The sequence below is a fragment of the Myxine glutinosa genome, chromosome 5 (genome assembly GCF_964187855.1).
Source record: "Myxine glutinosa chromosome 5, kmMyxGlut1.1, whole genome shotgun sequence".
Lineage (NCBI taxonomy): Eukaryota > Metazoa > Chordata > Myxini > Myxiniformes > Myxinidae > Myxine > Myxine glutinosa.
Window position 1 is genome coordinate 86,566,046 of NC_136265.1, and position 21,834 is coordinate 86,587,879.

Genomic DNA, 21,834 nt, shown 5'->3' on the forward strand with positions numbered 1-21,834 from the left:
CAGCCTCATTCTCAGCAATGATACAAACCAGCAGTCACAGGCTGCACCGATGACCCAACAACAACTAAAGACAAGTCAACACTCAACAACAATTGAATGTCCACGATCTTCGAAAGGTTCTCAACCCTCAAGTGACGTTCCATCACCATTGGTGTGTTTAACTGAATTTCAAGCTTTGGAATCAATCTTCTCGCCAAGTCTTCAAGACACCTTGAGGAAGGTGTATCCTCTAGCTTGGCATGTCAAACCTCCTTTTTTCCTCCTCGTTTTCATTCAGGATTCAATATTTTTGTGAATAAAACTTTTACACGAGAAGTAACGAGGATAATATGCGATGGGATGAGGTAACGATCGAGACGGATTCGATAAAAGTAGAAGTAACATTTCGAAAGTAGAAAATTTCGTAAAAGGAGAGGAAGAAGAGTCGGCGCGAATAAAGCGTTGCTGTGTTGCCGTATTGGTCTGGTTCACTGGACATGCGATTTGGTGTTTTAAACAGCTTCGTAAGTAGAGGAAGAGTTGTGGAGATTCGGATTTTAAACATCTTTGTGAGTAGAGGAAGTGTTGTGGCGATTTCGGGTTTTAAACATCTTTGTGAGTAGAGGAAGTGTTGTGGAGATTTCGGGTTTTAATCATCTTTGTGAGTAGAGGAAGAGTTGTGGAGATTTCGGGTTTTAAACATCTTCGTGAGTAGAGGAAGAGTTGTGGAGATTTTGGGTTTTAAACATCTTCGTGATTCGAGGAAGAGTTGTGGAGATTTCGGGTTTTAAACATCTTTGTGAGTCGACGAAGAGTTGTGGAGATTTCGGGTTTTAAACATCTTCGTGAGTAGAGGAAGAGTTGTGGAGATTTCGGGTTTTAAACATCTTCGTGATTAAAGGAAGAGTTGTGGAGATTTCGGGTTTTAAACATCTTCGTGAGTAGAGGAAGAGTTGTGGAGATTTCGGGTTTTAAACATCTTCGTGAGTTGAGGAAGAGTTGTGGAGATTTCGGGTTTTAAACATCTTCGTGAGTTGAGGAGGAGTTGTGGAGATTTCGGGTTGTCCACATCACCTTGAGGAGCATTGTAGCTCATGGTATAGGTGGTGTTGTGCACACAGTGGGCGTTTCAATGTTTCCATGGATAACCTTCATGTATGACACATATAGACTATGGGATGTCCGCTCGTATCGTTCAGTCTTGTGGTCCAGTTCGGGGGGCGGACATAAAAAACAGTTTAAAATTAAGAAACTACCTATTTTACCTTATCCCGTGAATACGATGTGCACATTTTCGCGCAATTCGTGAAATATAACCGACATACAATTCTAAATTGTATTGAACGACCTGCAAGCTTTCATCCAATGAGATGTTATTGAAGTAACGTCTTCGGTCGCCTCTTCTTGTTTATCCAATAAGGAACGCTGTTTGGGAAGACTGCGGCAAAGGCAGCTATTGACGTTTCATTGTCGATTTACGTAAATCGCCATTTTTTGGGTCACGTCCGACGTCCACAAACAGCTGATCGCATGTAATTATGTGTCGTAAGTGGCATGATGGCTGCGGAAAGGGAGAGAATTTCTCTTAATTTAAAGTGTATTTGCCACGATTCTGGTGTTACTGATGAAGATATAAGACCCTTCATCGAATGTTCGTGGGCTTCATTTTTATGTAGTGTTGGTATTTGGCAAAATCTAGTCGGAAATCGGGCTGAAATAGCGATGTGTTTTTGCGAGAACATGGCGGCGACATTAACGTTCCTACGCCCGAAGACGCTGGATTTCATCGGCGATGCTCCCAGTATTTTACCGATTCTTCGAAGCAGAAACGGGGCTTGGTTGCAAAACAAAAGCAAGAAGATAAATATTTTGCAGGTACGTTGATATCCTTGTACATTAATCTGTAAACATCGGCAGATATACTGCACATGTGTTGATGTGATCGAATCCATGTGAACATGTTCAACCAGCTCTTTCATAAATAGCATGACTCGTCGCGGCAGTAAAGCTTGCTCGTCCGTGATCAATATGTTATCTGTATTATCATGTTTGTCCACAAGAAAATCATGGTTTGAACTCTGTTGCACGACAGAGCTACGCCACTTTTTCAGGTGCACATTAATTTTTGTAGCACCTGAAGAGTCCACACATTCATGTATGATTAGTTACAAACTTTACTTTATTTACAGCCAAAGTGTACCGTATTTAGTTTTCTGAAATTTTGCATTAAAGAAAACTGTTGTGCGACAGAGCTCCGTCCATTCCGGTGTGCATTCATTTGATTTCACCCTTTTGTGTGCTGCTTTGTGCAGTATTAGTTTTCTGACTGCTTTTGTTTAAAATGCTGTCGCACCACGGAGCTATGCCCAATTTTGTATCAACAAACCTGATACATGTACCGTATTCAAGGATGTATTAGATCAACTGTTGATTCATGCAAATAATTTACAAGAATTATATGAAAATTGTTTAAAATCATGTCGCATGAAATCTGAATTGATAAGTTGCCTGAAATATGACACTAATAAATAATAGATTTTGTTTGCTTTCCTTTTTCTTCTTTTTCAGCTGACAGTACCTCAGTGAGTGAAAATACAGCAGAGCCAGTCGCCAAAGGAAGAAGGCTCTTGCGACCCAGCACAGGACTTTCCACCTCAGCAGAGAGATCTCGTCCTCACGTGCTTCCAAAAGTCTGTATTGTCTGCCGTAAAACTCAATATGAGACCACCTATGACAGGAAAAGGCGACCTGAAAACCTAACACTGTGAGAGATGGTTGATGGAGGCAAATTAACCAAAGCAGCGGAAGCAAAAGAAGATGACAATCTACTGCCACATATCAAGGATAAAGACTGTGCAGCAATAGAAGTTTGGTACCATGCCAGTTGCCACAAAGATTATACACGTTTTCTGTCAAAACCACTTCCAAAAGGTGAGAATGAAGCGCTCTATGCAACAGCGTTTCATCATTTCGCTAAATTTGTCATTGAAGGCAAAATAATAAGAAACAAAGAAATCATCCACTTGTCAAAGTTAAAGGAGATATTTGTTAGAGCTGTGCTTGACTTCGAGAAGAAAGATGCCACCATCTCCAAGAGTTGCAACTTCAAACAGAGGTTACAGAGAGAGTACCCTCAGCTGTGTTTCTTCAAACCAAAGAGAAACTATGAGAGTGACTTTGTCTATGTTGACACACGATGTACAGAAGATCTGGGAGAAGGTTCAAACGAATATGACTCAGAAACGACAGACATGTCAGGGACAGATGCCGATGTAACAGACATTGATGAACAGGCAGAGACCAAAGCACATGATGACCAAGGGGAAGAATCCTGTTCCACAAATGTCATCTGTCAGGGATCGTTACACTTCAGCCTTGGACTTGCACCAAGTAACATGAGATATGTCAACTGAAACACTACCATGCCCTCCAACTGCTTCAGATTTGACGGTTGATGCTGCCCGTAACATTATTCCCGCAAAGCTATTCAACTTTGTGGCATGGGTAATTGGGGCCTCAGATGATCCAGATGAAGAAAACTATGTTGACGTGAAGGATGTGGTGAGCCGTAGAATCCTCAGCATTACCCAAGACATAGTCTTCCTGGCCTCAAAAGGGAAGAGGTTAATGCCAAAGCAAGTATCATTGGCCATGGCAGTCAGGCACCTCAGTGGTTCTGCTCAACTGATCGGTCTACTGAATGGTTTTGGATACAGTGGGTCACATAGTTATGTGTTAGAACACGACACTGCATTAGCCCAGCAGGAAAAATCTTCGCGGCTCAAATACTGGACCATCTTGTCTCCAGAAAGGCGTCTATACATCTCCAGTATGGGACAATAACGACTACGGAGAAGAGACGTCATCAGGGAAAGGGTCAACGCACAACACCAACGGCATTGCAATCCAACATGATCAGCCGCAACCACCAACTGCAGGGGAAGGGGATACACCGTCAACATCCTCAACTGCCAAGACAAAGCAGCGTATACTTCCAGCGCCAGAAAAGGATATTGTGGGGGGGGGGGGGGGGGGGGGGGTGGGGGGGGGGGGGCTGCATAAGTTATAACCATTAATAAAGTTGAGCTGTCATCTACCATGTATTAATGCAATATATATGTGTATTGTAAACCAGACCTTATTGGGCATTAGCTTTAAGAAATAATCATAATTCATTCGCAAAACAGGCGATTGCACATAGAATGTTCCCTGTGTAATCAAACTTTCAAATACAAAGTTTCTCCACATGTTTCCAAACTATGTACGAGTCACAAGCAGAGTAACTCCTGAATAAAACACAAATACCATGTAGATAACTGTCAACCGACTATCTGTTGAGTCTACCGTCACATTTACATCACACAACATTACACTCCACATCAAAATAGTCCAGAACACATTTTATATAAAATTATACCAACTTTGACATTTCCTTTCTTATCAGGTCATTATTTTTTGTGCACATTACGTTTTTCTATTACCCAGATGTGTATATTTGTAATAAAAATACACCAGTTGCATATTTAATATTCTTAAAATGCTTAAATACATACAGAGCACACAAGTAGAAAAACAACATTTCGGTCTGAAGTGACGATGCATGCCCTTAATTCCTTGTTTACCCCCAAAACTTTGAGCCCGCACCCTTCGCGAATGTGCAACTTCTGGATGTGGGATGAGGTAAAATAGTGATGACACATATATTAGCTTCACTTTCAACCAAATTTCATCTCCCCCCCCCCCCCCCCCCCCCCCATGAGTGGACCACAATAATCATTTTCTAGAGGAATAAGGAAGGCACAGCCCACAGTCTAATATATCATACTAAAATAGTCAATTTCGTGTGTCTGTCTGTTTGTCTGTCTGTCTGACGATTTTTGACCTTGATACATTTGGTTGTTCCTCATCCAATCTCAACCAAAATGTCACATGATGGAGTTTGCAGCTACTTAATTTGTCCCCCCTCCGCCACCTCCGCAAGGGGTTTTTCTCTGCCAATGAGATTGGGTGTTGAGGTCCATATCCTGTTGGGATAGATTTATTGTGGTGTTTTTTCCAGGTCTAAACAAATCACAAACTGGTCAAACACTTGAAATATTTCCTTCAATCCTGACAAATCCTTCTCTCTCTATATCTGAAAGTACCGTCTGGCAACCACTTCCCCCTCACATTTTGAATTTTGGGATTTTCCGATTCTTCTTCCTCTTTCCTGTGTAAATACGCTCATTTAATTTCCAAAGTAACTTCACTTTCCTCGTGTTCAAACTATCTCATGATACAAATGCTCTTCTTTGAAACCTGTAATACAGGTGATTCAGTCCTACTTCCCAGTGTGATGAACATGAACTGAATTCCCACGGACATGTTCCAGAGGAATGTTGTTGTTCCATCCGATTTTATTTAAAGTGGTTTCTCATTTATTACCTGAAAGTTATTGATGTACGGAAACTGTCTGCATATCAGCACACCTGTGGCATGGATTACATGCGAGCACAAATACTCCTTCATACACATCCCCTGTGCTTGTGTGTAAGGCCTTCTCACCATTGAATGTCTTCATCCTAAAATTGCAATACAGCCCCAGATTTTACATAAATATCGAGACTTTTTAATTTTTCATATGTGGCCAAATCAACATTCACATGAATATGCAATTTACAGTGTTGTCTTAGGACATGCAATATTGTTTTTTGGGGGGGTCACAGGGTGTGCGTTGGTGTGTGGTGCGTTGGTGTGTGGTGAAAGTTTAATATTCTGTAACTGATTTAAGCAGACGATAAGGCCTCAAGTATGGAGGTACTTCACATATTGGCACTTTGTCAGATCAAGGTACTCAGAGTGGACTAAACATGAGGATGAGTGGTACGTTTCCCTCCTCTGAAGGTGCACCCACCATGTACACTCATGTTGGCTGTGAGAAGGATTCCTGTCATGTGCAGCCGGAATCGGAACAGCGGACAGTGCTGGTGTGTGGAATGAAGGTTGAGGAGGTGGAAGGATTTCCTGAGATACTGCAGATAAAAATAGAGGATGTGAACTCCTATGGTCTGGAGGAGGCGGAGCAATGTGACAAGCCGAATGGTGAGTTGTGTGATTGACATCACTTCTTATGAGGTCTGTGTTTGTTTCATGTGTTTTTTTTTGTGTTATTGAAAAAGGCTCCTCAAACACCTTGAGCAGAAAGGAAGGGAATAAAATGGAGAATTAATGAATGAATCATTGTTTTAAGGCCATTTTCCCCGCTAAAGCGGGGGTTCGCCTTGCGGGCCCTATGACAATCATGGTTCCCTGTTTGAGGCAATGTTTTTATGGCCGGATGCCCTTCGACGCCAACCCTTTTAGTCGCCTCTTCTGACACACAGGGATACGGTGTACCTATTCTAAACCAGGGTACACACCGGGTACCGGGGTACAAAAAGCTGAATGCCTCAACTCTGTGTTTGCCTCTAAATCTTGTGTCCCAAACCCATCCCTCTCTGTACCCACCGTACCCAGTCGTACCCAGCTGCTCCTGGACTCTGTGTCCTTTCCTCCTGACAAGGTGGAAAAGTTTCTGTCAACCCTCGACTCTGATTCTGCAACTGGTCCTGACGGCATCAGCCCACGGGTCCTAAAATCATGTGCTTCCGCTCTTTCACTCCCTCTTTCTGTTCTCTTCACCCTCTCTTTTGCTCAAGGTCATCTGCCATCTGCTTGGAAATCAGCCAACATCACCGCTTTGCACAAAAAAGGTGCAAAAACAGATCCCAGCAACTACAGACCAATCAGCCTTCTCCCAATTATCAGCAAAGTCATGGAATCCATCATTGCTTCAGATATGAAATCTTTCCTCTTCTCCAATGGCTTGATCTCTGATCATCAATTTGGTTTCAGACCTGGTCACTCTACTCTGGACATGCTGCTTCTGCTTTCTCAACAATGGATGGAGGTCCTCAATGCCAAACAGGAAATTAGAGCCGTCTCCCTTGACATTTCACGTGCCTTCGATACGGTCTGGCACCCTGCTCTGCTCACCAAACTCTCCTCCTTTGGTATCCATGGAAATCTCCACGCATGGCTGGCGGACTTCCTCTCTGGTCGTAGTCAACGTGTGGCCCTGAATGGGTTTCTCTCATCTCCTCTTCCTGTTCAGGCTGGAGTTCCCCAAGGTAGTGTTCTGGGCCCTGTGCTTTTTCTGGTCTTCATCAATGATCTCTCTGACTCTCTTGAAAATCCTCTCTATCTCTTTGCTGACGACTCTACTCTCTGTCGCTCCATTCCTCATCCCTCAGATCAGCAGTCTGCAGCCTCCTCACTCTCTGTAGACCTGGACAAAATCACAGACTGGGCAAACAAATGGAACATGTCTTTCAATCCTGATAAATCTCACACTCTTACGATGTCTCTCCGAAAAGATCGACTGGAAAACCCTTCCATCTACTTTCTGAATAATCCTCTCCAAGAAGTTCTGTCACTCAAGCTTTTGGGTCTCACTATTTGCCATGATCTTTCCTGGGAAAACCACATTTCAAATCTGGCCTCCAAAGCCAGTCGCCGACTGGGCATCCTCCGTCGTGCGAAGTCCTTCCTTGGCACACCTGAGCTCCTCACCACATACAAGGCTTTCATCCGCAGCTCTATGGAATACTGCTCTCCCCTCTGGTCTGGTGCTCGTGCTTCACACCTAGCCCGTCTTCACGCTGTTGAAACCAAAGCGTTCAGAATCATTGGAATCTCCCGCGATGAAGCTAACTCCAAGGGCCTTTCACTCACTCACCGCAGGCAGGTTGGTGGTCTTTCCGTCTTCTACCGACTCCTCTCTGGCCTTGCCCCCCCAGCCCTCTCTGGGCTCTGTCCCGCAAATATTCCTACAGGTCGCACAAGATCTGCCTGCAACCCTCTTATGGTTAAACTGCCAAAATCAAGACTTTCTGCTCACCTTCACTCCTTCATTCCTCTTTTCTCCCACCTCTGGAACAAACTCCCTCACTCTCTTCAATCCCACTCCACCCTCCAGGTCTTTAAAACAGCTGTTCACCACCATCTCTTATCCTCCCCCATCCAAAACCTTGATCTTTTCTACCCCCGCTAATTTCGGTCCCCTTGTGTTTTATACCTCTCCCCCCCCCCCCCTCCCCTTCCCATGCCCCCTGCCCCCAAGCCCTCTCCCTCCCACACTTCTCCCTGCTCTCAAATGTTGTGGTTGTGTGCTTCCCCTTCTCTCCCCATCTTGTCTTCCGCTCCCTCTTTTTGTATATTTTGTTTGTCTGGTTGATTTGTTTGTGAAATAAATGTTAGCTCTCTCACGAGCCTCGATTCAGTATACAAAAAACAAACAAAAAAAAAAAACACCGGATTCGGGGTACACACTGGGTCATAAAATAAAATGGAAAGTTCCCCCAAATATTCCTACAGGTCGTACAAGAACTGCCTACAACCCTTCTGGTTAAACTGCCAAAATCAACACTCTGCTCACCTTCACTCCTTCATTCCTCTTTTCTCTTGCCTCTGAAATAACTCCATCACTCTCTTCAATCCTTCTCCTTTCTCCAGGTCTTAAAAACAGCTGTTCGCCACCATCTCTTTGTCTTGCCCCATCCAAAACCTTGATCTTTTCTACCCCCGTTAAAACACCCCAAATTCGCAATGATGGGGTCGCTTGGGGTGGAAAAGATAATGGTTTGATAGAGAGCATGATCCGAGATTGTGATGAACAGCTGCCTTGAAGACTTGGAGGGAAAAATGAGATTCAAGAGAATGTGGAACTTGTTTCCACACGTGGTTGAAGAAGGGGAATGAAAGGGTGAAGGTGAACAGGTTTCCTGTATTTTGGGAATTTCACCAGTGGGGTGTTGCTGTGGGACGTGTTCCCTGCAGAATTGCAGAAACCTGGTGGGAGGAGGGGTGAGAGGGTGTTGGGGAGGGGGGGGGCACAACACATGGAAAGAAGACCAGAAAGGAGACAGGATAAGAAAGTCACACCACTCACCTGTCTGTGTCGTGAATGTGATAGGCCCATACAGGGGCGTTGATCGCTATTGAAAAGTGGGGGAGACATTTTCTGGGAAAATTATTTTGAAGTGGCTGTGAAGAAGGTGACGGTGTTTTTTTTGTCATTTTCATGAATTTGATATAATCTAATACATAGTGGCCAATTTGAAATGTGATATTGTAGCGGCTACCGCTGGGTTTTCACAATCGCCTTGCACCTATCAAGGACGCGGAGCGATCACCATGCCGGGCTCGTCCAGGACGCCCGGGCAGGCCCGCGCTCAACTTGCCAGGCCTCGGTCGGCATGCCCGGGCATGCCCGGGCAGGCTCGCCCTCAATTTGCTAGGCCGCAGCCAGGACGCTGGGCCACGCCCCCTCTCGCCTTTCCTGGGCAAACGCTCCGGGATAATATGTATATATATTGCTGCCCGATAAACGGGCTTTTCAGAGTGCCTGAGTGTTTGGTTTGATTAAAGCAACTCGGATGAATTCCAGCTTTTTGTCGCGTCCATTCTTCCAATCGACGTGGGAGCCCCAGCTCCTTCAATATAAAATTTAAAATTGAATTGACGATATATCACGAAGTCGGAAGACTTCCCATTTGGGAATGACACACAATTCCTCGAAAAAGAAAATCGACCAAGATACAAACTATGAAGGTACCGACCAATCGATCACCTGTGGAGGATTTCACATCATATAACACTCATTAATCCTTTGAGTGCTGCATATTGTTTGTTTGTTTGTTTTCTAAATTTTCATTTAAAAACTACTTTTTTTTTTTGTCGTTTTCAAAAAAAAAAAAACATTTCATCTTGTGACAAATCTGCGAAAGCAGCACACAAGGGATAAACATTTGGGCAGCATCGCTGAACTACAAACTTGACAGAAAAATAGCCCGTTTGTAATTATTCTTTTCAGACAACAACTGAAAACTGAGTAAAGCTCCTTACTTTGTTCAAACATGAATGGCGCTGCATTTCACAGTGGGAAGGTCCATGAAACCTCAAATTTTTCATGACACACGACACACGTCTTGACATACGTCAAAAGGTCCATGACACATGTCTTGCAGTTATTTTTATTAAACCCTTTATTGGTTGCGGTTTAATTCAGTGTCGGTTTTGCTCGATTATCTTGGTTCGAGGACGCTCCAGTAGAAACCCGTCCAGGTAAGCAACTCCCCCGCTCCCGTGGCGCGTGTAAAGAAGAGCTGCCATTGTTTGATTGAACGCCTCGGAGTTTAAGCTCGATCGGCCACCCATCAGTTTGGAGGATCTTAAACCCCCGGTGAATGTGACAGTATCTTGAAAGTCCAGTCCTTCAATACAATTAGCCATCAACACGTGATTTTTCCAAATCACTCCTGAGCCTTTCTCCACTTCCTGACTCTTTTGATCCTTTCCACTCTCCTTATCATATGGTCACATGTCATGGCTTTGGCCTATTCATTTCACTCTCTGTATTTGTCAATCTGTTAACCTGCCACACTCTGCCATTTAGTTTTCCATCAGAGTTCTTTCAAGTCAAAAAAAAATCGACCAGTCGCATGTTTGATCACGTGTCCATGTATTTTGACAATAAAAGTAGTTTGGGGAGGAAACCTTCTCTATTTCACCTTCTGTACATTTTTCTTACCTTCTCTATTTTGTTGGTTGTGAAATTCCCACTGAAGTTGTGGTCGGGAAAGAAGCATCTTGTAACATTTGTACAGAAACAGAAGCAGTTTGTGCAGAACGTAATGCTTTGGTATCGTGATGTTTTGACACGATGCTCTTCCTGTGGGGAAATGTTTTATTTTCTCTCTTCAAGGAAGACCTCAAATCAACGATTTTAATGATTTATTTATTTATCTATTTTAAGAGTATGAAAACAGCTCTGCATGTGACACAAGATGCCTGCATTTAATAAAAGTTACTTTTCCAGATTTCTTTGTGAAAGTGGAAGTGAAAGCTGAGCATGACATTGATGTTCACCTGGATCGACCTGAACCCAAAGATGCCAAAGCTTCTTTCCTCAAGAACCATCCTCATGAAGGTTTCTGTCAATGTTGATACATTTTGATTCAAACAGTTTGATGATGAACTCTGGTGTTAAGAAAAAAAACATGACGTTATGATTTCATTGCTTTGAGAAATAACCACGATGGTAAATCAATTTCTCAAACATCAATTATCACCTTTATCATTACTAGGGCATGCCCGTACTATATCTATATCTAAAATTATATCCCCCCCCTCTATTTACATGAAATGGTTTGGTCCAAAGCGAACGGCTTGCGAGTGGTGACAATCCCCCCCCTCTATTTACATGCAATGGTTTGGTCCAAAGCGAACGGCTTCCGGAGTTTGGTAAAGAAATCGCCATCGCGTGCACAAACGCGCAGGAAAGCGAATGAATCGCAAATTCGTTTTTATTAGTTTTAAAACATAGTTTAACGCCAACATAGTTTGCAAACGTGAAATAAATGAATACGCTCTCAAATGTGCCATCCGAGGCAGAGTGTGCCCGCCACGTTCGGCACACGCGATCGTTCGCTGCTCTCTGATTGGTTGAATCGTTTTTTGGACATAGCTCGGTAAGTAATTGTCCGATTAATATGAAACCTTGAAAAGGCACATCCTCGGGTCCCCAGCAATATACCTGGCAAGTTAAAAGTATATCGGACCCGTGGTTGTCGAGAAACAGCGGTCACAGACAAACGTACAGACGTACAGACAGACAGACAGAGATTACTGGAATTATAGATAGATACATAAAATATTTTAACCAACAATAATATACCTTGTTGTATCCTATTATTCTTAATTTGTACTGTCGTCAATTCCGATTTAATATTAATTGGACACCTTTTATTAGCACCTATTATTATTTCACTAGTGGGGGTCACACGTGGGAATCCCTTGGGCATGGACGTCTGTGACATTAGGACATATTGAGTTAGATGCTGCACCTGCACATTCAGTTTTTCAAAATGATTACTGGCAATTTATCAGATCCACAAGTTATGTAATCTACACAATGTATTTACTTCTGATAATATGTGAATGCATGTGTGTGCACATCGGAAATACAGTTTGAAATATGTAATTACATCTCAAGTAAAATGTGACTTCAAGAGCTCAAATCCTCCACTTCCCGCCCCCATCCCTCCCACATCACACACACTGCACTGGGGAGTGGGTCACACACGGGGGAGAGTGGGGGTCGCTTTACTCATCTCCCCTCATTCTTTTCCAACTCCTCCTCACTCCTCTCCCTCTCCCCCAGTCTCCTCTCCCCCTCCCCCAGTGTCCTCTCCCCCTCCCCCAGGGTCCTCTCCCCTTCCCCCAGTCTCCTCTCCCCCTCCCCTAGTCTCCTCTCCCCCTCCCCCAGTCTCCTCTCCCCCTCCCACAGTCTCCGCTCCCCCTCCCCCAGTCTCCTCTCCCCCTCCCCAGTCTCCTCTCCCCCTCCCCCAGTCTCCTCTCCCCCTCTCCCAGTCTTCTCTCCCCCTCCCCAGTCTCCTCTCCCCCCTCACTGGCAGTTGTTCCAATCGAGCAGGTACGGCAAATATTCGAGGTAATTGAACTTTTCTCTTGGAGCAACACAGTGTAAATCTGCCCCCTTGTCCTGTTCATTCATCAGTGAATTGTTTTGCAGAACAGTACACGCATGGTGATGTCATCGTATTTGGCACCACAATGATTATCTTCAACATTATTATCCCATACTTCTTCCGGATTCATCACAGTTGCTCTTGTATATGTTTGCTGAACACACATTACCTTCCAATGTCTTTGTTGCTCAGCATCCCGTGCAAGTCTGCATACCTCCGCCAGGCTGAACAATTTAAGTTTTGGAACCCACTTGTCGGTCAGATCTGGGTCCGAACCTGACTCAAAATTGAATTTGGCTTGTTCTTGTCGCCGAACCAACACATCCACCTAGTTTATGTCGAAAATCGTCCACAACTTTAAATATCTTGCTGCATATATAGTTTTTGGCCCTGTCACTCATTTGTGAAGAATCACTTAAAAGTGATCTGATCTTGATCCAGAATCAAATTGAATTGATTTATCCTTGTCACACACCCAACCTGTCCACCAAGTTTCGTCCAAATCCGTACCTAACTTTTTGAGATATCCTGCTATAAATCGGTTTTAGCCCCATCTTTCAATGGTGAAGAATCATTTTAAAATATTCTCAGATCTGGATCTGCACAAAATCTGATCATTTATTTCTTATCATATTCCCAACCTCTCCTCCAAATTTTGTCTCGATCTGTCCACACCTTCTTGAGACATCCTGTTCAAAAGCAGACAGACAAAGCCAGACAAACAGACAGTCATGGGTGAAAACATGATCTCCATCCACCTTTGGTGTCGGAGGTAAAAATGATCTTATATATGTATATATATATATATATACAGTGGAACCTTCACTTACGAGTTTAATTCGTTCTGTGACCGAGCTCGTAACTCAAATTGCTCGTTTCTCAAATCGAATTTCCCCATTAAAATGCATTGAAATGCTATTAATCCGTTCCAGCCCGCCAAAAACCACACCAATTTTTTAAAAAATATACAGTATATATAAAAATATCTCGCGCTTTATATTTCACCTGTATGCAGCATACAAGTTGGCAGGATGGCCTGGACTGGAGGTACGCACACTTGACTCTAAAGTCTAAACTGTCCAGCCTGGGTTTGAATCCCGACCCAGCTATAACCTGTCATGGGTGAATCACAGGCAGGGTGATTCATCAATGGGTGTACCGCTAAACTGGGCGCCCCGTTTGCGTCCCATTAGTTGTTGGATGTTAAGGATCTCACCGTGTTTTCCACAAAGAGAAGGCGAGCTATCGCCGGCACTCTGAACAAGTTGTGGCCTGGCATGCTCTTCTCCTCTGCCGTTATATACGTCCTCCTTGGCATCTTTTTCCAGAAGAGCCCTGTCTCGTCACAGTTGAAGATTTGCTGGGGGATGTATCGTTCGGCTTCTATCAGTTCGGCAAAAGTTATAATAAAATCTTCAGCTGCCTTCACATCCGCCTCACCAAGTCGACAACACGCACACCTCGCTGATGTTTTTCGACGATTGCGTGTTTTATATCCAAGCACATCATCCTCTTCTTCTTCTCAGTTATAATAAAATCTTCAGCTGCCTTCACATCCGCCTCACCAAGTCGATAACACGCACACCTCGCTCATGTTTTTCGACGATTGCGTGTTTTATATCCAAGCACATCATCCTCTTCTTCTTCTCAGTACCGTGTTTTCCACAAAGAGAAGGCGAGCTATCGCCAGCACTCTGAACAAGTTGTGGCCTGGCATGCTCTTCTCCTCTGCCGTTATATACGTCCTCCTCGGCATCTTTTTCCAGAAGAGCCCTGTCTCGTCACAGTTGAAGATTTCCTGGGGGATGTATCGTTCGGCTTCTATCAGTTCGGCAAAAGTTATAATAAAATCTTCAGCTGCCTTCACATCCGCCTCACCAAGTCGACAACACGCACACCTCGCTCATGTTTTTCGACGATTGCGTGTTTTATATCCAAGCACATCATCCTCTTCTTCTTCTCAGTACCGTGTTTTCCACAAAGAGAAGGCGAGCTATCGCCGGCACTCTGAACAAGTTGTGGCCTGGCATGCTCTTCTCCTCTGCCGTTATATACGTCCTCCTCGGCATCTTTTTCCAGAAGAGCCCTGTCTCGTCACAGTTGAAGATTTGCTGGGGGATGTATCGTTCGGCTTCTATCAGTTCGGCAAAAGTTATAATAAAATCTTCAGCTGCCTTCACATCCGCCTCACCAAGTCGACAACACGCACACCTCGCTCATGTTTTTCGACGATTGCGTGTTTTATATCCAAGCACATCATCCTCTTCTTCTTCTCAGTACCGTGTTTTCCACAAAGAGAAGGCGAGCTATCGCCGGCACTCTGAACAAGTTGTGGCCTGGCATGCTCTTCTCTGCCGTTATATACGTAAATGTTATAAACAAAATATATCTGCCGTTATAAACAAAAATGCAGCGATATACGGCAGAGATACTGTACTTGCACGGCAAGATAACCACGTGACCGGGTGGCGAAAGCTCGTAACTCGGATCTCGGCTCGCATCTCAAAGCAATAAACCGCCCGAGCGACGGCTCATATCTCGAAAAACTCGTAAGTTGGGGCACTCGTAAGTCAAGGTTCCACTGTATATATATATATATTTTGCGGAACCCAACGTCGGCCTATGGTTCCCCTTTGAGTGGGGATTAGTCCCCTCGTTTGTTACTGACCGACGTGGTCCCTGAAGCTGCACCGCGACCTCCGGAAAGGCCGGTGCACAGCCCCGTTCATGACCACGGATAAGATGGTAATTTGCCGAGCGGATGGCAGCCGCGGCACGAACTGTTAACAATGACTAGACCCGATTCTCAAACGTTGGCCAAATCGTGCCACAGGTATTCAATGGGGAAAAGACAAATACGACGGATGTGAAGAAGAAGAAGACGAAAAGGGTTTGAAATACGACTATAATTTATTACTACTATTTACAACCAAAAGAAACCAAGGAGGAGGAAGAATAATAAAATAAAAACAGAAGAAGAAGAAACACAGTGCAAATTAGCTTACCTATAAACAGTCTTACTTAACCCAGGACAGAACAAACCAAGACAGACTCACACGAATGGGGAATGAAGGCCGGAACGATTGGCTGGTAGGAGAGGATGGTCCAGGTGGTCTACAGAGCTGGAAGGATGCAGCCCTGTTCATGTAAACGGCAAGGCTTGAGGTGAGCGGCCGCCGACCCTCCTCAATCTGGTTCACACGGCGGCGTTGCTTCGTAGCAGCGGGTCGAAACTGCCGTCAAAGCTCAACTCGACTGCGGTGGACTCAGCTGCGGTGGACTCAGCTGCGGTGGACACAACTGTGGTGGACTCAACTGCGGTGGACTTCTCACTCATCTGACTAAGCAGTCCCTCCCAACCCCCTTTTATGAGGCGCGTGGCGATCAAGCCGCCGGCCTTTTGGAAACGCCCATCGGGTCGCTCTCCGCATTGCCGATTGGTGGGCACGGGCTCTCTGGCTCCACCCTTGATGACGATGGGCGGGCGCGCCCTTCTTCCCCGAGCTGACCACGCCGTAATGGCGGCAAATGCAGTTGGCAATAAATGCAGTTGGCAATAGAGGCTTTGGGAATGGGAATGAAAGGGGATCTATCTATTTGAATTCGGTGCAATGAAGTATTAATTAATGGAAGACACAGCCTTAACAGTAGTGTATATATGTTGCTTCTGGGACACGCTCATTTTCCCATTGACTTACATGTTAATTTTCCTCTTAACCTCATTGCCCATTAACACCTCTATTTCTCCCACCCTAATCTTTATGAACCTTTTGTCTATAGTACCTATCCTTAATGTTGTTCATTAGACCACTCAAACACTACAAATATTTGTTTTCCCTTATAGACCTATAATCCTTCTTCTACATATTTGTGAGATTATCTTTGACCCACTCAAACATCGACCCATTCACTTACATGTTAATTTTCCTCTCACCTCTTTACGAACCTTTTAGCCTTTTGACACTCAAACAATGATTCCCCCTTGGTCTTATGGTACTCTTACTATCAATGATCCCGAGTAGACCACTCAAACATCGATCCTACAAATATTTGTTTATGCGTGGGAAATAATTTAATTCTCTTGCCACTCCCTTCACCATCTAATATATTAACAAAAAAGATGTTTGAGTTTGGTTCTTTTTCAAGATATTTTAACTGAGCTGAGATAAAATGGTAAACCTCCCTCAATGTTCTTGTTTGAGCGCCTCCAGTGCCACATACCATTTTAATATTAAAGTATATATTTTCCTGACAACCATCAAAGTTTTCCGTGCACTCAAAAATATTTCCATCTTTTTTACCCAATTCACCGGTATTTAAATTAATTCTCTTATTTGTTTTGTAAATATTTTTACCAGTTGTCTTTTCAATTATACCTATTTGATATTTTTCACATTCGTTATGTTTACCATTTATATACCAAGGTTGATTACACCTCCACTCTTTAGTCTGGTTGGTACTTGGTTCTATCATTTATATAATAGTAAAAAGGCGGCGGTAGCCCGTTAAAATCCCGAACCCCCCTTTTTAACTTATCACTTATATACTTATATAACCATAAGGGAGACTATCAATTCCATTTTCTAAAATAAACCTCTTATCATCAAAAGCCCCCAATGCTTTCTTATTCACCTCTTCTGAATATAATTTGTTTATAACTTCTTATTCCATTAATCTTTCTAAACTCTTCTTTCTTTGTTGTTAAACAGTTATAATAATCCTTAAAGTTTATTGTTTCTTTAATAACATTTTTCTTTACACCTTTTAACTTCTTATCAGTCTTTTCAACGTTATTCACAATGTATTTATAAGCATAAGCCTTAGACCTCAATCCCACAAATTCACTCATGACATTTCCTCCTAATTCATCCTTAAACTTTCCAATCACCTTTTTATTTTTAGAAGAGAACAACTCACTCTCTGGATTGTAATTACTAGTGTCATAGATATTAATGTCCTTTTTCATGTCTGAATAAACATCATCAGTATTAATTTGCAAAATAAAACTATCTGTATCCATATAAAGTAGATTAACATCATTTTGATATTTCTTCCTCAAGTTATTATAAAAGTAATCATACATTAATGACTTTGATAAATCAAGAATTGATGTTCCAATATAAATAGGTTTGTCCATTTCAATACTCTCTTTAATCAAATGGATCGCACAAAAGTTCTCAGTAAAGACCTCAGCTCTAGTAAAACTCGGTCTATTAATTAATTTTGATGCTTGTTTCCAAGATGTTGATAGTCTGATATTTTGTCTTTTTCTCACATTTTCCATGGTCTTACCAAAGACCGCATTATTCATCAATTTATAAAAGTCTTTCTCAAAATCTGTTTTTGACTGTTCTTCTTTGTGTATTAAAATCAATGTACCCCTTTAACCAATGACTTTGATTGAACTTTAGAACCCTATGGATCTTCTCTATTCTTAGACCTTTTGATAAATATTGTCGCAAATTTCTTTGGTGTAGAACATAATTTTTCTTGTTATATAATGTAGTAAGTAATTTTTCTGTTGATTCACCTATATTAAATGATTGTTGATAATCACTTAACCACTCCTTCTTTGGACTTTCCTTTTTCACAAGCAAATGGGAGATCTTTGTGTAGGTTATGAAGTTCCTCTGGATATTTCAAATCGATCTCAAAATAATAACCAACCTTTGAATCATCCAATTCTTTTTGTGTAGAGATACATACATCTTGTAAAACCTTTTTGTAATCTTTTTCCTTTACCCATCTAAGTTTTCCATAAGGAAGAGCCTGAGACATTGCCCAGCCATACAGGTTGTTCGCATCATAATACATCAAGTAGGAGCTCTCTACCGATGGATCATAATTTGGAATGTACTTGTTATTTGCTTTGGCATATCTCTTTGAACAGACTTGTGAAATTCCTCCTCTCTTTGCCTTTTCAATCATCAAAAGCATATCAACATCGGTTATCAAATCCAAACTTGTTTTGTCATTTTCAACATCGCGCTCCAAGCCAATCCAGGAGCAGTGTAATAGTGAGCAGGATCCAATCCATATCCAGAATGACAGATTGTTCTGAAAGCCTCAAACACATCAGCCAACAAAAGCACATCAGTTTTGAGGTACAAATCGTGATACTCACCAAGATTCTTAATGTTATATTTTTTCCAAACATTTTGTGCGTGTACATAATCTTTATCAGATATATGACTATTATTTAATTTGTTATAGAAATTTTCTTTTAAAGGAAGTTGTGTTTCATTGAATCTCTCAAATGAGTCCATATAGTAATAGGGGTAAATTCCCTTTTGTGTTAGAAAAATCTTTATCTAAAAAATACTCTGAAAGACATGGAAACTCTTTTAGATTTTGAACCAAGTTAGCCAATGGACTTGCCATGAATTTAAATGTATCAAGAAATCTGATATGAGTAATAGGAGATGTGTGAATTGTTTTTGTGAATGAAATGTATTTCTGATCCGTGTTTGGAATTGCTGAGATACTTCCAGAAGTCTTTGAGAGTTCCTTGATAAATAGATGTGTATCATAATAAGCGTTGTTATGAAGAAAGACAGGAATGAAAGAGGGGAGTTGATAATTAATATTACAACTTTGATGAGCCGGACCTCTATATTTACCAGTGAGATGACAATGGTCTCTAACCTTTAGACCTTTACCAATTTTCTTCTCACAAATATGACAGGCAACCTTTGGTTGTCCAAATTCTATTTTTTCTTTACTTGTAAAGGACATTGGTTTATTGGTTTCTCTCATTATCTTGGTTAATCGGACACAGTCTTTTTCTAGTCATTTCACAAACTCCTCTGGGGTATTTGAGCCTCTATACACCTCTAACTTGTTATATTCATCACCAACGGATGATTTGATATCTATCTATAATTCCATTAATCTCTGTGTGTATGTGTGTGTGTGTGTGTGTGTGTATGCGACAACGATTTCTCGACAACTACCGGTCCGATATACTTGAAACTTGCCAGGTATATTGCTGGGGACCCGAGGATGTGCCTTTTCAAGGTTTGAAATTAATCGGACAAGTACTTACCGAGCTATGGCGATTTAGCCGTTCGCCGTTCGCTTTGGCGTTGCGAATGGACCAAACCATTGCATGTAAATAGAGGGGGGGGTTCTGTGGTCGTTGCGAATGGACCAAACCATTCATGTAAATAGAGGGGGGGGGGGGGTTCTGTGGTCGTTACTGCCATGTGGTTTCAAAGTTTTTTTTTGTTGTTGTTGTTTGCACGCATGTTTTTTTGCACCCACGTACGGGCACGCCCTAGGATGTTTACACACACACACCCCTACACAAAATTTTTTTATTTTTTATTTTTGGCAAGGAACGGGCACCCACGTACGGGCACGTCCTAGCTTATATATAGTACGGGCATGCCCTAGTAATAACAAAAACCACAAGGAGTATGTTTTTGATATTTATTTGTGTATGATTCTTTTGGATCTGGAGAAGCAGTATCAATTTTTTCTAAAATACTTTCAAAATCAGCATATATAACAAATGGATGTTTTATTGTTTTCTTTTCATCTTTGAATGTGATCTTTGAGCCTTTTTTAGGCATGTTGATTACCGTTGATTTATGTTCACCACAATAATTTGAATGTTTATCTAATCTTTCTTGTGTATGGAAGAAGTTAAGACAACGCATACAAATATATATATTATTTGTTCTTTTACATACTTGTGGTTTTATTAATTTTGTAATATCTTTGATGTATGTATCATGTGAATTTTCATCTGAATTAAAATATAGAAGATTAATATGAGTTTGTTTACAATTGTCAGAAAGCTTTAAAACCTGAATGTTGTTTGTTTCTGTTAGACCATAAACATTAACTGATAAATTATTCAAATTTAGGAATATCATTTAAAGTCATCGGAAACTTTAGATCTTTCGTATTTAATGTATTCTCATATTTTTTATAATGAGATACTCTTTCATCATGAAAATGTGGAGGATGTAAGTGTGCTAGAATAGTCCAGAGAAAACATTTATTGTCTTTATTTTTGATATTGATAACTGCTTTTCTATTTTTGATAACACTGGGTAAATCAATGTAAGAAGAAGCTTTTAGAGGATCTGATTTAAGAATATGAATGTCTATGTAAATAATTTTTCCTAAATTGAATCCACTTCCTACGATTGAATTATCCACATCTTGCTCTTGTTTAATAAGTTCATCATAGACTCCTGATGTTTTAAAATCTTGATATGAAGATATAAAGTGTGGCTCAGTTCTCATGTATGGTGTATCTATAACTCCTCCATCTTTTGACATTTCTAATTTTACTCCCATATAAAATTTAAGTGGTTTCATTTCTTTTAGTGTTTTTTCAATCAACGTTTGAACAGCAGGCTTAACTATTTCTACAGCATCAACTATAGACTCTGGTTCAGGAGGTTTGAAGTTAAAGACTCTTATTTTATTATGTCCTTTGAATGCACCATCAGAGTTTTTAGTTGTGATAAAATTTGATAAATGTTGATTTGTTTTAAGATGTATTTTGAAGCCTTTCTTGAGGATATTTTTATTACAGGCAGAACAGTGTTTTGTTTCCTTCTGAATAGGAGTTAGTAGGTGAAGTAGATTAAATGTGTGTTTTTTAGTTTTAAGGTGTCTTTTGTATTGTTTATATTCTTGTTCACAAACGTCGCAATACGTTGCTTTGATCATATTTATATAGCAAAATTATACTTAAAGTAAAACACCTTTTTAGAGGCTTTTAAAAAGATGAAACTGTGCTTAAAGTAAAACACTTATAGAAGAAAGTGCCTTTTTACAGGCTTTTTATATATGAAACTATACTAAAACTAAAACACTTTTTCACTCAGAATCATCTGAGTCAACTATCACATGAATACTCAGAATCATACTCAGAGTCATCAATAAAGCTACTCTCATAAATATCATTTGAGCACAAACTATTAGTATCATAACTTTCATCTGAGTTCAATGAAATACTATCATCACCGTCGTCCGAGTTCAATGAAATACTATCATCACTATCGTCCGAGTTCAATAAAATAGTAAAATCTTCACTGCTGCAATGACTCATATTTAATTAGCAGGAAAAATATTCCCATCAATATCTATATACTTTCTTTCATTAACAGATTCAATCTCTACATTTTTAATATCAAAAGTTATCTTTAAATAATCTCTAACTATCATAGAACGAAATAACATTTCTCCAGAAATATTAACATCATTCATTTTACTTAGATCTACACCCTTTGGATTATTAAAGTAAATACAAATTTCTCCACGAGTATTG

The 21,834-nt window shown here is 41.3% G+C and overlaps 1 protein-coding gene across 1 annotated transcript in view; it reads left to right on the forward strand.

Annotated features, from left to right (window-relative positions):
* The first annotated feature begins 416 nt into the window (after positions 1-416).
* The window catches only part of LOC137415082 (uncharacterized), a 399,049-nt gene continuing 377,631 nt past the window's right edge, over positions 417-21,834 (forward strand). The window contains exons 1-2 of the mRNA XM_078778289.1: positions 417-503; positions 10,877-10,987. The gene's annotated coding sequence lies outside the window, so the exon portion shown is untranslated. The remainder of the gene's footprint in view (positions 504-10,876; positions 10,988-21,834) is intronic.